Source organism: Coturnix japonica, chromosome 14 (genome assembly GCF_001577835.2).
Source record: "Coturnix japonica isolate 7356 chromosome 14, Coturnix japonica 2.1, whole genome shotgun sequence".
Taxonomy (NCBI): Eukaryota; Metazoa; Chordata; class Aves; order Galliformes; family Phasianidae; genus Coturnix; species Coturnix japonica.
In genome coordinates, this window is record NC_029529.1 from 5,567,523 (window position 1) to 5,581,943 (window position 14,421).

The 14,421-nt window shown below is 44.9% G+C and overlaps 1 long non-coding RNA gene across 1 annotated transcript; it reads right to left on the minus strand.

Annotated features, from left to right (window-relative positions):
- Positions 1-507: 507 nt before the first annotated feature.
- Positions 508-11,578, minus strand: LOC107320545. The gene is made up of 5 exons (XR_004308990.1): positions 11,540-11,578; positions 9,764-11,386; positions 5,692-9,219; positions 4,229-4,380; positions 508-3,229 (listed from the first exon to the last, which is right to left on the minus strand). It is a non-coding gene; the product is annotated as an uncharacterized LOC107320545 (long non-coding RNA).
- Positions 11,579-14,421: the final 2,843 nt, after the last annotated feature.

Here is a 14,421-nt window from a genome sequence, read left to right on the forward strand (position 1 = left end):
GTTTGTGTGGCAGCACAAGACGTGTGGAGGCACTCAGAGTAAATGCATTCCATCGCTTTCCCCCTGAACCAGCATTTAAATTAAACTAAGCAGCCTCTATTTAAATGCTTTGCGTCTGCTCCAACATTCCCGCTGACAGTTTAATCAGAGCTCTCACAGATACATTTTCTGCCACTGGTTTCCAGCTCTGATGACTGCTGTGTTCCGGAGGTGCATCACGTGCTGCGATGAACCAAAACTTGTGGGTAACATCCACTTTTTTCCCAATTGCTGCCCTCCATTCTCGCAATGAGACCCCGTGACAGCACACAGAGAGGGATTAACAATGGGAGACTCTTGTGCAAGGTGTGCAATTACACCATAGAGCAAACAGACTGCTTGGGGCTGCAGGGGATGGAGCATCCCATGGGATGCTGCACTGCTTCCCATCCTCAGCAAAAAGACATTAAAAAAAAAAAGTCACCTACAGGAAAATATAATTTCCATGGCAAAAAGCCGACAGCAAGAAGTGCGAGAGCTGCTCTGCACTGCTGAAGGAAGATCTATTGAGCTGTTGGAGGCATGCTGTAGTTAGCAGATCAGAATGCTCAGTGCGCTGAAGAGCAGATTAAGGAAATTAATGGAAAGGGAAAAGCAGCCCAAACCAATCTTTCCCTTTTCACAGAAAGCAGATAGTCACGGTGCTGCTTTCATTAACATTAATGTCAGCTGATGCTTTTAATTGTTCTCTTCTGACATTTCAATTATATGCTTTATGTAAATAAATGTCAGCCCTGGGATTTCCCAGAATTGGATTTTTGCAGTGCCTGTTTTCAAGTCCCCATTAACCACCAGCACTGTGTGCCCACTCCAGCTCTGTACTCTTTGCGCTGCATTCTACCATAGGAGGAGGAGACATTTGCATGCTCCCAGCTGTCTTTTCCTTTAAGTTTCAAAACACTCCATTTGCAAGGAAAAAAAGGGTTATGTTGTTTTCATCCCAACTACTGCTAACACCTTTCATAGACTGACATGGTAAGCATGGAAAGCTGGATATCATACTGCAAAAGAAAGCAGGTTTTGTATAAACAGCATTCTCCATTGGAAAGTGGCTTCATGGGAAACAAAGAAACCCAGAGCTGGACTTCTACCCTAAGTATGGACCAAATAACTCCTGTGGCTCTGGGAAATGTAAACTCTAAAACAGGAGTGATGCTTCCTAAAGCATCTGCTCCTCAGTACTGGCACCTGGCTCAGGTGATGGATCCAGATGTTACTTTTGGTGGCGATGAATGCTCAGCTCTGTTCATGCCCCAATACTCACTCTCTTAACTCACGGAAAAGCGGCAGTCTCCAGGAGAAGAATTCTGAACACATTGCTGAGGTTCGAAGCCTGAAGCTGCCGTGAGGCATCTCCTGCACGGGTAAGAAGGCATCAGAAGTCACCAAAACCTCCATTATTCACTCTCCTGGGATGAGATTGACCAAAATTAGGCCTCCGGGAGCTAAATCTTGGGCTGTTTGCCCACCGAGCCAGGGCTGAGCTTTGCAGAAAGGCAAAGAAGTGAGCTGGGGTGGAGGTGAGGGTTGGAGACACCTGCAGAGCTCAAACCTGTGCAGTTTTCTACTTTCATTCTTGAATTGTTGCACCAAAATCCACTGGCAACACTTGGGAAAAAAAACACAACCTTGGTGAAGGGGAAAGAGAAGCCCACAAATTGTTTTCATGCAGGAAAAGGCACGTGATCTGTCAGAGATTATATTTTACATATTGTTCGGCTGCTGACGGCGCTGAACAAGAGTTACATTTTCTCCTTGGCAGCTCATGCAGGCGAGCACTGAGCCATGGAGCTTTGGTGGCACAGGGCAGCTGGGATGCTGCTGTCCCCATCTATCCACTGTGGTTGCATTCAGTCTTGCTGGATGGATGCAGAGCCATTACACAGAGCCAAACTCCAGAACTGCAAGCACTTGCAAATCCAGCTGTCATTTGTCCCTCTGTGTATTTTTCATAGTTAAAGAGCTGCTTTAGAGCTTGAGAAGACCCCAGGATGCGTTTCTCTTGTCTTCTTTTCAAGGAGCATTCTACACATGTTTTCTTTCCATGAAGGGAGAGGAAAAGCACTGCACAAGAAGATAGAAAAACAGGTGGGGGAGAAAATAATCCAAACACATTTGTCATCCTCTGCTACTTTGAGACTTCTTTTTTGCAGTGTATCTGTCTTGCTGAAATGAAAGCTTGGGGAGGGAATGCATTGCATGACAACTCAATCAAGGCATATTGCAGGACCTGCACCGAAGCACTTTGCTTTGCTTACCGATCCTGATCTTTTTTTGACCCAGCTACTTAAAAAATAATGCCTGGTAAATTTCAAGATAGAAATATTTTCTCTGGAAAATTCAGACTGAAATATCCCAGCAGCCGTCAGCGCTGCTCTGCTGGCTCTGGCTGCCTGGGGAGCTGCAGCTTTGGTTGATTTAACAGAAATTATTTGACCTTCCCACTTCAGCCCCCCAGAACATCCCATGGTTTGAGAAACAGGAGGATCTTCTTATCGCTGATGAAAAAGAAAGATTCCCAGACACATGAACAGAAAAACAGCACTGGGAATGGACCAGGTTATTTCCCACCTGGCTTTTACATGGCTGGCTGCAGCTCTGTACTACATCAGATTCAGTTTCCCCTGGACCTGGATGGGAACTGATGTGAACACAACCCCCAGTGCCAGGTTGGGCCCTACAGGGCTGGGGCTTTCAGAGGCAGTGACCCAAGTGATGCTGAGTGACAACATCCCAAATCCCAGCTTTGCACCCCAGGACCAGCAGTGCAACCCTGCAGCCCCTCCTCCCATGAGAGATGGGCTCCAGGCTCAGAAACAAGGATTTATGTAAACCTTGTTCTTTTACATAAAAGAAAAAAGAAAAAGTAGGCTTGCAAACATCACTGAATGGCATAATAATATGTAATCTGCCAGAGTTTTCATCGCAGTGCTACAATGTCTATCTTAATTGTGATAAATTACTTCAAAATGAGTGGGTGTCAAATGAATTGATTGAAACAGTGCAGCATTACCACTTGCAAAATCTCTTCTAATGAAGGACTTCTTAAGTTTTGGGTTTCGTGAGGCTTTCAGTCCATAAACTCCCTGCTGGAGATCCTTTCGTCTTCTGTCCCCATTCACAGAGAAGCAGCTGCTGAACTGCCTGGCTCAATCTGGCAATAGGAGCTTCCAGGAGGCTGAAGAGTCTCCTTCAAAATGAAGCAAAAACAGCCACATCTAGGAGATGCAATCAGTTATAAAGCTTTGTACACTGAAATGCCCTAAATGAACGTATCCGGACACAGCAGCACACTCTCTGCTTCAAGACAGTGGCAATTTGATTTTTCGTAACTAAAAGCAGTGCTGAGTATTCACATATCAATTTTGGTTGAAGTAGAGACTTCTCAACCATGGTTTATGGAGTGATTTGGATGTCAAATCTCACTCAGGCTCTGGGCTGCTCTGCCTCATGTTCCTTCAGGGCTGTGCAGCCTCAGCAGGGTATGGGCACTGCAGGACTGCTCCATCCTTTGGTTCTTCCTAGACCCATTTGGAAACTGCCAGCTGCACATACCCAAATATTCTGACTCTGGGACCATTGCAACATGCTGACATTTCTGTGTGACCATCAGTGGCAGAAGGTTGTCTTCCCAGCAGAAAAATACTGTTAAACCAACACTGATCCAAAGGAAACTATGGAGCGTCTCACCACATGTGGCCAAAAAGATGCTCATCCCTTTCCATTTCTCTCACCAAACCATTTCAGTCACCCCGTTGGAGGTGACAGTTGTTTTCCCAGCTGTCCCCTAAGGAGCCACAGTGTCAAGCCCTCTGATTGAATTACTATGGGTAATTTATGGGGAGATAAAATGGAATGAAAAGTAAAGTAACCAGAAATGAGATTATTTTTCAAGGTACATTTAACTTACTGTGACATTTGTGAGCAAGAACCTTTAACAGAAACAAGCAAGGCCCATTTGTCTGAGAGTTTAAATAATTAATTCCCAAGAAGACAGACACAATTTCTCAGATTGTAATAATTATTTTAGACTAGATCAGAAGGATTAAGAGAAGCTTTGAGCTGGTCTAATAAAAAAGTCTACCAGGACCAGGACAAGCAATGACAAATGGGATACTGCTGGAAAACCCTACACCAACACAGGGGTGAGTGGCTCAGCATGGATGATGCTCTGGGTACCAGGACTCACCTCCTCATCCCATTGATTGCAAGTTCTTCAGCTGCAGGTAAATCAGGTTGTTTCCCCTTCTTTCTTTTAAAGCACAAATCCTTCATATTAAAGGCTGCTGAAGTCCACATGAGCCATCCACCAGAGCAGTGCTTGAGTCCTTCATTTGGCCCCTGGTTTCCAAACATAACAAAAACAGGCACTTAGGAAGAAAGCGTTTAACCAAGTTGGTTTTAATTACTACGGAAATAGCTTGCTTAAGTCTGAGGTGAGTACATGGGAGTTCCTCATTTAATCCACAAGGTTTAGCTGATGCTCTGCAGCTGGGCAGAGCTCACAGCTGGTGCCTGGGGCTAAGCGAGGGCTGAAGAGTTTGTTACCAGCCCTGTCCTCCTCTGTGCCAGACCATTAAAAGTAATATCCCCTCTGCCTCTTCAAGTGAGATTTATATAGATTACATTATTTGTGAGTAATTAGGAACATGAATTAAGTTTGAATAGATTAACTATCTGCAATTATTCTTCCTGCGCTTATACCAGGCCTGAATGCTAATCTGAACGATGCTCTCCTTCCTCACAATGAAAAGTAAATGTGTTTGGCTTCTTTTTATTATTGAGATACCCTAATCCAGGTTTGTGAGCCAAGGCCCACTCCCTGTGCAGAGCTTGTTACACAGGGCCCACTGATGGGGCAGCTTTCACATCAGGACTGTGGGAAACAGATTCAAAGTACACAGATGGTGTCCAACCTGCAGAAGGTGACAGCAGGGCCGAGGAATTTTAGTGCTTCTGAAAGAGGAAGTGCATTAATAAATTAAAGTTAGATGCAATGGATGGATGGCTGTGTTCTCTTTGGGGGGGAAAAAAAGTCACTTTATCTCTAAATCTACCAAATAGAATCAATTGTTCTTTCCACACTAAATGTGATCCTGCTCAGCTTCACTTTGTCATTTGATCAGTTAAGCTCAAAAAGCAAATTAAACCATTGTATTAAACAAGGGAGATGCCTTAAGCAACACACTCAGAGCTGCATCCTTGCTAATGTGAAGTCAGGCCACCACAAGGCAGACCAATGCTATAGGCTGACTTCCAAGAAGCAAAGCGATCCAGCCAAGGTTCAGACCCTGAACCTCTCTTAATTTATACCAGAAATAGCATTTTGCACAGTTAGAGACAGGCAGTTTCAAAGGGGAGACACAAAGGGGGTCTCACACTGTATGGGAACCACAGAGCCCAAATCCAACAGATCTGCCCGCGCTGACACTGGTACACACATGGTCTCTTGAATCACCATATAGAAATCCCAAAGGGTCCTGGATAGGAGGATGAGCAGCACATATTGCTGCTGCCCCAGGAGAACATTTTCACCAGTCCTTTGGATTTGCAAGAGGATCTGAAGCAGTAATATTGCCAGGGATTTAGCTCTGACAGCCCTTCCAGGCAGTAATAATTATTCTGACCTGCTTATATGGGACCATCACTTACGCATACAGATCAGGATGCTTGCAGCAGTTGGAAAGTAATTGTAGCTTTTTTTTTTTTCCTTGACAGGCAACCAAAATGAATTCCACTGCAACAGCAAGGATAGAAGTCTGATTACATATACAAAATAACCCAGACCAGCAGATAAGTGGATAGAACAAAGGCTACCATGTTTATCACTATCTTAAAGGTTAATAAAACCCACTTAGTAGGAAGCTAATTTTTATGTTTTATTAATTGCCACCTCTGTATTACTTTAGTTCTAATTTATTTCTCAGTAGCAAGAGTTTAGCATCAGAGGAGGAAGGATGCAGTAAAACAGGAACTTCTGCTGGCAGAATGCACTTGGTACCTCCCAACCATCCAGAAAGCTCTTGGGTGAGCTCTGAAGCCCCCAGGTGGGCTTTCTGCCACTGAGCCCAGTGAAGCTGTCACTTGACAGGTAACACCTCCGTGCTTATTGGTAGCACGTGTCTCCAGCCCATCACTCCACGGATCAGTCACCACAACGGCACCGCTCAGCCATTCACATCCAGTTTGATTTATAACCCACTAAAAGTCAAGGGAAAGATCTGCCTTCAATTTTAGTGATTGTAGATAAGCTCCTAATTTCACGCTTTGTCCGGGATGCAGATAAAATGGATCTGAGAAAGGTTTTTCCCTTTGAAAATTAATCTTCTTTAAACTACTTCAAGATGCAGAATTATTTCTAAAATGCCCCATAATAGAAATAACTGGTGTACTTAAAATAAATGGATTTTACAGTAATCAGATTCTTCAGCCTGGCTTTTTATCCTGTTTATTGCCCTGTGAACCATTCCATCATAAACAGCAGCTCATACAAATACTGAAATAAGTCACTGTCAGCGAGCTCAGAGGAGCTGAAAGCTTTGCTGTAATCATGCAGCCAGAGCTCAGTAGCACCTGAAAATCACAGTGCCTTCCATGTATTTATCTGATTCAATTACAAGGTGCTCTGTGGAACTGAAAATACTTTCCAAACACACTCATGCAAGAGCGCCAGAACGCTCAGTGCTTCCCAGCCTGTGGTCCCAGCTCTCTCACCCACCAGGGTACGGTGGCTCCATGGAGATGGGATGGATCCCATATCTGCCAGGAATCCTATAGTGGCACTTGAGTGTGTTTATTAAAACTAGGTATATAATTATTAATGGATCTTGACTACAAAATGTAATTTGCCAAGAGACATGGCATGGCAGGAAGAATTTGTGTCCAAATATCCCACCTTGATCATTTTCCAAGGGACAGAATGGGAGTGAGTTGTCCAAACAGCCAGCATGACATCTGGGAAGGGAAGCAATGTGGGGCTTACAATTCTTGGGTTGAATTCAAACCCCATTGTGAAACAGAAGCAATTCTCTAGGGAAATTAAATTTAATCTCAATACAGAGCATAAGCTACACCAAAATTAGAAAGCTTTTCGTCTGTATTTCACAAAGAAAATTAAGATACTCTATTAATTACCTCTTGTGTGCAGAGTGGGAGATCACTTGGAGATCCTAAAAGCTCCTTGGGGAAAGAGAAGATGCTTTCCTTTCCACTCTGCTGGAGATACAAGCTTACAACTGCAACTGAGGTTTACACATGGAATATGACAGTGTGGGTCAAAACAGGCTCTGCAGAGCAGCTGGAGCCTTCATTAGGGATGCTGCAGTGTAGAGTTCTCTTTCTGACTCATCCCAATGCGTGGTTATGGTTTCAGTCTATGCTTTGCTGCTGCTCCATCACTGTCCACTGCTCTACCTTTGCACAGCATAGAGTCCACCTGTTTTTTAATTGAAACTTTCTTTTTTCCCACATGCCTTCTTCTTTTTTTTAGTTTACTACTATTTAACATATCTATTTTATCACTTCCATTCAGGAAGCAGAAGTAATATCAAGTGATAGGTGTGCTAATGAACAACTGGAATTCATTAAGTGGACAGTAATATATTTAGCAAGCGTGTTTGTGAATAACTCAAAGACTGAAGCCTGTTTGCCAAAAAAGATCTATTGAACAGCTAGGAACAAACAAATTAGTAAAAAATCTAAACCCAGACCTGTTTATGTTGTTATGCATGTTAATGATAGAAGGAAAAGCTGTAAGCCCATCAATAAACCATTAATCACAATGACATGTGCTTGTTCCCATCATCTCAGCTGGCCTCTCTGGCTGCTCATGTTCTCACTCCGAGGTGTTGCTTATAGGATATTGCTGTCGCACCCCAGGGATCCTGGATCCCTGCTACCACTGAGCTGCTTGCACTGCTGGGCACTAGGATGCCTTCACCTGACATTGCCTGCAAAGGAAGGCACTGAAATATCCTCTCTTGTCCCTACCTGGAAGGAATATTTTTATTATTATCATGATTGTCTTGAGATGAAATGGTTTCATCTCATGCACCAGTGTTTTACAGAACTGGAAAGTTGCGTGCAGCACTGCATTACAGCCTCAGCATTTGTGTGTGCAATTCCTTTTTGCTTCAGAATGAAAAGCAAATGGGAAGGGGGGGCGGAGTTGTGGGGGGTGGAATTTCCTGCATGGGTGAATTCAGCTCACAGACAAGTCCTAAGCGTGTGGGCAGATACAAGGAGATTTGGAGAGGCTTTGACATTCTCATAACAAGAGCAGTATAAATCCCTAAAGATGATTGATTTCGGGAAAAGAATTCAAAGTATCCACTGGTGTGAACCCATCTGCTGTAATAGAGATTTTCTTCACTTAATAGCATGACCCAAAATGGCACCAGTCTGTACTCAGTATCCTGTGCAACAGAGATATTAAAAACACCCTCTTCCTGGTACTGGCAGAAGACTGACTGCACTAATGAGGTGAGATTCTGTATTCTCTAGGGCAACCGAGAAATTAGGTTTAATTACAAGGAGAGCATCTCTGCTCTTTGAATACAGTGCATTGCAGATGAGGATGATTCACTTTACTCAATTGACCTGAGTACAGAGCAGGGCAACCCAAGCTGTAATCCCAAGGCTGTTATTCCAAGGCAGAGGACAGAAACCCTCACTCATCCTAACGCAGGTGCCAGTTACATGCTTCATCTACAAACAAAACCATTTGCAAAGGAATCAGACTGCAAAATGATGTGAGAGGGGTCCTAATTCTCTTTCCAGGAAACTCAGCTGTGTTTGTTGACTGAGACAATAATTTAAAAGATGATACACTTCATAATAACTCCTGGTTTTCTCCCTTTCAGCAGCAGTTCTCAGAAATGTCACGGAGACTCCTCAGAACACATAGCAGTGAATAATCCTCTATTTGCAATGCCTGGACAAGCGCTCCCTACCCCTAAAGCCAGGTGAAAGAAGTTTGACCCCAGCCCTACCAGGGGACCACATCACCCTGGGCAAAGCCTCCTTCCACAACAACTGTGTTCTGGTTTCTTGTTCTGAATGAATAAATACATCCCTACCTCAGGGCACTGCAGCATGTTACTATAAATCCTCAGTGCCCATTCTTCAGTGGTACATGGGGAGGACGTCGTGCTGGGAGTATTAAGCCGCTGAATTGCACGCCTGTGTCATGGAAAGGAAAGAAAACAGAATTGACAGCAGATCTGCTCTTCGTTAAGGCAATGAGGCTGTCCTAATTAGAGCTAATTGCAGCTTTCCATCACGTTAAATTGCTATGCAGAATGATTCAGGTTAGTCCATGGGTGAGTTGCACTGTCTCTCTCCCTTCTCCCTCCCCAGAATGTTAGATGATACATGTTTTTCTCCATGTACAAAATGCAGGAAGCACTGCTCATGGGCCAGTGGCAAAGACAGGGCAAGTTGTGGTCTGAAACAGGCAGCAGCTCATTAAGAGTTGGTTACAGGTGCAGACGGATCCATTAGTACTCAGCTGAGCTGCAGCAATTGTGGGAGGGAAGCAGAGCCCTGCAGGCTGGTGAGGGAAGAGCTTGAGGAAGGAGAAAGCCATGCTGGTTCTCCAGGCACTGGGGCTGAGAGAGTGCTGCTGTGCAGCTTGCATCTCCCAGGTATTCATGGTAAATATGTCTGCTTGTCAAGGAGAATTTGAGCTTTTGCTGAACCACATAAACATCCAAAACCTTCCTACCTTTTTCTCCAGAAGCACAGTGCTTTCCTAGGCTCCCTTGTGCAGAGCAGAAAGGATGAGTCATTCTTCCACTGTCCTCCAAAACTTCCCAGGAAGAGCTGACAACACCCCACTGCTGGGCATGACAAAAGAAATTCCACCCACAGTCCATTTCCAGCTAGTTCTGACTAACACGTATATGCCTAATGGTGGGACCTGAATATGCAAGGCCACAGAGCATCAAAGCACAGTTATTTATAAGACACTATCTTTTCCAGGCATGCAAACAACGTAATTCAAGACCAGGCAAACATCTGTTGGCAACTGCTGCTCATGGCCTGGGTCTGCTCTGGCTCAGCTCCACACCATACCCCTGGCAGGAACTTTCTCCTCTTTGTTCCTCTTTCCCACCAGCACTCATCATCCTGAGATAAGAACCAAGCCTAATTATAGGTGTCAGCAAGAAGAGTTGTAGGCTTTGCTTCCCGGCAGGATGGCCAGCTTTGCCTTTGTCCTGCGAATTTGGTCTGTAGCCAAAAGTGAAATCAAGACAGAGAGACGTGATTTTTATGTAACAATGGATGATGTAGCTTTAGCACAAATGCATTTCGCCATAATTGCTCTTTTAATTTGTGATGGCTGTGCAGGAATAGGATTTTAAAATGCCCAGGCAGTCCATGGGAGGCCTTCAGACTCCAATAACACTGGTAAGTGCTGCCAGCAGCTTTGCTCTTATGTTACTGCCAAGGAGAAAATGAAATCAACCCCTACAATTGTTGCACTAACCCCATGCTAACCTTGCTACTCCCATAAAGATTTAATGGGACTGACTTTCCATCAAAGACCAGCATGTCAATATCAAGACACCTGATTTAAACTCACCTAACAGACCTGTCAGCCCAACAGATCTGGCACCAGTGGCCCCAGTTCAGTCAGATTTGACCTCTAAGCATTTGTACCATGGAGACTTGAAGTGCTGATTGAATGAGGTTTTTCTTGGAATAAAGTAGCACAGATTCTTCTGAGCAAGGAGAAAGAGGTTCAGGTGGTGAACATGCATGTGTCACCTTCACTTTGAAGGGTCACTAGTGCTCTCTGTCACCTCATACCTTGGAGAGCATTGAAGTCACTGCTGCTGGGCATGGAAGCTGTTCTAAGCCTCAGACTTCAGCCACTTTTGGAAGAATAGTGCTGAGATGGCACTTGATGATGGATGGAATCTGTGCAGGGCATGCTAGGAAGGGCACTAGGAATACCACTGTCAGTGAGAGGATGCATTGCCTGCCTTCCTTGCAAAGGTTTGACTTCACAAATCCTCCCTAGGAGGGGCAGAAATGGCAACAAGTCCTTGACCAGGTGCTGACAGCCCCCAGTGCAGCAGAGGGAAGTGTGGGCAGGTCCAAAGATTTATTCCCAGGACTGCTACTGTCATGCTGCACAGACGGGAAGAAATCATTTAACCTCCCTGCCTTCTCTCCGCCGTTGTAAAACGATTACCCTCAGACTGATGCTGTAGGAGTAGTCTCAGATGTCATGATGTGGCCAAGAAAAAGTGCACTCGGATGCTAAAAATACTTCTGATATGTGTCAATGTCAAGTGTTCCTGCAGACTGCTGTTAGATGCTGCCCATCTTCCGCTTTTTCCTTAGAAACAGAAGAAAAAGGATGCTTTTGGGGGTAATGCAATGGAAAGCACATCAATGACACAAGAGTAGCAAGGTCTGAGTCTGCAGCAAGTGAGAATTTGCTCAAATGCAACAGCTCCGAGCACAGAAATAAAGGGAAGAAACTGCTTACCTTCAGAAGTCCCTGGATATACAGGGATCACCAGCAAAGCACTCACACCTTCCCCCTACCAACCCTTAAATGAGGTCTGGGAAGGGGTGGATCCTGGCTCCAACCCTTCCAGTCACTCAGGTGTATTGCATACACCTGAGCTGCCCTGGGTTGGTCCTGCCTTCCTACCAGGTGCTCAATCACTGCTTCATGTCCTGACAGCATTTCTGCTATGTTTTGGCCATTGCTGGCTATGGATACAGGGTGCTGGGCTGAGCTCTTTGGTTTGGCAGCCAGCAAGCAAAGCACATCTGTGTGGCTGTCTCTGGAGCTGACCCACCTGAGCCCATTCTTCCAGAACTTCTTCTATCCCACACTGCATCTACCTGAATATGAAACACGAATCAGCACAATAAACAGCGGTCTCCTAAATTATACCTAAATCACCACTCTCTGCCACCAAAAGCACGTCTTGCTGTCTGATGCATCCATGGCTTAACAAAAAATGTGTCCATGAAGGTATACTGAGCTATCAGTGGAAGTGTTCCTGCCTTGGCTGGTAGGAAGGGCTGAGAGAATGAACCCAAATATCAAAGAGAGGGATTCAGGCCTGCATGCTTTGCTCTGCAATCACTGTGAGCCAGGAGAGTGCAAACACTGCTGCTGTAAAACAGTCATTCTTGGGGACATCATGCCTTGCTCAGGCTTTTCCTGCACCCACTCCTATCTCTACTGTCTGGGCAAGGCAGAGCGGGGTAGCACAGCCCAGCAAACCAACCAGCAAAAACCATTTTAAAAGTGAAAAGTAGCAATTCCAAAACAAAGCCAGGAAGAAAAACACTGCTCCATCATTTCTACTCTGTTGTCCTCAGTCTGTCTCGGTCTCTGGAGTTTTTAACTTTTTAAAGATCATTCTGAGGACATGCATGCGGGCTCTGTGGAAAATAGCAATTATTATGTGCTATGGGGCTCTACCCATCATTACTTCCATATAAGTAGGCATGGTAAAGCTATTTCATTCAGCCTAGCAAATTAAATGAGCCCAGTTGCTGGAACGCAGAGCGGTGGTGTGATGAATGACATACCAGGTGAACCCTACCGGGGGATTAAAGCAAACTTCCAAGTCATTTACAAAAGGGTAGAGCACCATTTATTTGCTTGGCACCATATAATTACAAGTAATCTAAAAACTGGAAGGGAAATTAAAGTGAAAAATCAAAACTCGCTTTTGATCTGGAAACAAAACAACAAGGAGAAATATTTTCCTTCTCAGCTCATTTTGGTTTCAGTGGGACAAACCTACCTGAACACTGAACGCCGGTGCTACACCAAGAACTCTCCCCTGGTCCTGATTTTACTTCCATGGTGTGTGCATAAACCTGAGCAAACACTTCCCACCATTGGGCAGAAGCTATGAGAGCTGTTCCCAAAGCTGTGCTGCTGTCCCCAATGGGAGCACCCCGAGAGTTGAGCAGCATACCCAACCCACACCTAAATCCTAGAAGATCAACTAATGCTAATCATACCAAACCTATTGTCTAAGATGGATATTTGCCCTAAGTCCCGTCTGAGAGGTCATTCGGCCAAACAAAGCTGCTCTTTATGCAACAGGAAGGCAGACACAAGGGAAGATGGATATGTTATTTATGACCACTGCAAAGTCCCGTTTCTATTTAACAAAGGCTTAACTCAAAATTGAGATTCAAATCTTTCAGGATTTCCTCAGTCAGGCTTCAGAACAGGGCCTGAAGCGCCTACAAGCCTGACAGCTTGCAGATGAGCTTTAATGATCAATGTTGCAGCTTGGAGCTGCTGTAGTGAATTTTAAGTGCTGCTTGGATATGCAGCAGCTTCCCAGCAAGGCCTGGTTCATGGTGACCAGGCCTCGTTAGGCTGCACCTCGTTAGCACTGAGCTTGGACAGTGCATCGCAGACCTGCCTCCAGACTTGCACTATCAGCCTCGCTTAGCATCACTTCCATTTGTTAATTAAAAGGCTGTGAGTGGTGTTCAGCTGAAGTCTGTGTACCAGAACTGAGCAGACTCAAACCAAGGCCAGCAATGATGTCTGTGGGTTCCTTCTGTGTTGGCTGGCCTGGTTGCCCTCCATTAGCTCTTCATTAGAGACCATCAGCAGTGCTGGTGCTTGGGCAACCTCGTGTAAGGCTAATTAACCAGCATGCCTCCAGCTTCCCATTGGCAAACATTGCCCTGCATGAGCAGGGAAAGCCTCCCATGTCCCCCAGACAGCTTATCTAATTGTAATTTCTTCTCATGCACAAAGCTTTCAGTTCCTCTCAGGCTTTGGCTGGAAATATTTTCTCCCTCTTGTGAAATCACTGCTTTCAGGCTATTCAGCAACTTGTTCTTAAACAGTCCCCAATTATCATTCACACGCTGATATTTAAGTTCCAATTTACTCATAATTATTTTTGGCTTTATGCAATTGGCTGCTTAAAAGCACCACGCAGTCATGCACACATATATATGTACTTTATCCTATTAAATCCCATTGTCGGTTGGGGATTACTATATTAAAGGCTCTGTGAACTCTTTCCTGGCTGACATGGCAGCGCACACGGAGCTGCTCTTCACTTTTTCCACTTGCTGCTGGAGTTCAGCACAGTGGAGGCATTAACCCCAGCCCTGCACACAACCTGCTGCTCCCCCTGTGCAATGCTGAACACGTTTCAGGAGTGCCAGAGGGCTGTTGTGTTCCAGCATCACCCCCCAGGCAGAATGCCGGGAGGAATCTGAGTTTAATATTTAATGTTTCCATAGGAATCAGCTGTGTTTCTGCCATGTGATGCAGATGTTGTCATGGCACAGAGCCCCAGCCTTGGGAGGGAGGAGAGAAAGTAAACAGACGTCCCTCTCACCAAGTTCAGTGCTATGGAAAAATCC